General features: G+C 30.4%; 1 long non-coding RNA gene across 1 annotated transcript; it reads right to left on the bottom strand.

Annotated features, from left to right (window-relative positions):
- Nucleotides 1-27: 27 nt before the first annotated feature.
- Nucleotides 28-1,024, bottom strand: LOC143552536 (uncharacterized). Its single transcript, XR_013138673.1, has 3 exons — nt 970-1,024; nt 823-885; nt 28-280 (listed from the first exon to the last, which is right to left on the bottom strand). It is a non-coding gene; the product is annotated as an uncharacterized LOC143552536 (long non-coding RNA).
- Between the last annotated feature and the right edge of the window lie 366 nt (nt 1,025-1,390).

Raw genomic sequence — 1,390 nt, 5'->3', positions numbered from 1 at the left:
GAATAAGAGGTGTCTCACCTAAAACAAACTCAAATATTTCAATAACTATAATACTTTACTAGATTGTGTCACATTTAACTAACAAAAATACAAATTAGTGAATTACCATCCTCCATCTTTAGTATTAACATCAAGCTTCAATTCCTCAAGCAAATACTTTGCAGACCTCAATCTGCCCTTCCTCGTGCAGCAAAATGCAAAGCTCCTCGTTTATTTGCATCCTTAATATTCGCCACAGTTTGTGATAGTCCTTTTCCATCATCCAACTGTGCAGCTACACCTATCAATTTCACAATAACCGTACAATTAAATTGAATACATATAATATTAACTTTCTCAATTTCATAACAATTTTCTTAGCTGTGCAGCTACTATGGGCGTGCATAAAACCGAAACAAAAACCAACGGCCTGGTTGTTTTTAATAAAAAAAAAAACAAAACTTTCAATTCGATTTCGGTTTTAGAGTGTAACTACCAATAACTGCCTAAATTACACAAAGACCCTTTTGACTCACAAATATTACATAGAGAAGCCCAAGCTATACTTTATACTAATTGCATACACAACCCGTAACTTTGCTGTCAAACTTGATCATACTATTAAGGATAATTAAGGCTAACAGAAAAAAAAAACGAACCGAACCGAACTTATAGATTTTTATATTTTAAGTACTTTATAATAGTTTAACCCAACCGAACCGGCCTAGCAGCTACACATATCAAGTTGTTCAGCATGACCAAACAATTTAATTGAATACGCATAAATCCCAATTAAATGACTCAATTTGATAAGACAACTGATTGTAGAATTGAAAATCATACTCTTTAAGAAGTCTAGGTTTCCGGTAACTGCAGAGTTAAGGAACTGTTGAACTTTCTCTCTAACTGAAATTGAAATTGGAAAGATCATCGGTTAGCTGTATGTATAAATATTAACATAACATAAAGAACGAATTGAATTGAACTAACCTGCAAGAGCCTCAGAAGCATCTGGAGCCATGTCTTGTATGTGTGTATGTTGTATGATAGATATAACAACTACAAGTTAAAACCCTAATCACACGGGGCTTTCTGGAACTTTAGGGGCTTTATATTTATTATATGTTTTGTCAACGTTAATAACTCTTTTTTTATATTTTTTTACAATTACAATAAACATCGATAATAATCTTTTATGATAGTTTGGTTTAAGACCCTGTACTATAAAGGGATTTTTCAATTAAAATTTACATACAATTATCAAAAAAATTTGAAAATTTTGAGTAGAAGAGTTATAAACAAAATACAATAGATAATTTTATTATAATTGATTATAATGAAATAACGTTTTCCATTACATTAAAAAGAGTTATAAGCCAACATACAATTATAAGTCAAAAATAAGTAATTA

This window comes from Bidens hawaiensis, unplaced genomic scaffold (genome assembly GCF_021521415.1).
Source record: "Bidens hawaiensis isolate Kalapana, Puna unplaced genomic scaffold, B.hawaiensis_p1.1 tig00016943_1, whole genome shotgun sequence".
NCBI classification, from domain to species: domain Eukaryota; kingdom Viridiplantae; phylum Streptophyta; class Magnoliopsida; order Asterales; family Asteraceae; genus Bidens; species Bidens hawaiensis.
Note: the sequence above shows the minus strand (reverse complement) of the source record. Positions and strands in the feature narration are given on the sequence as shown.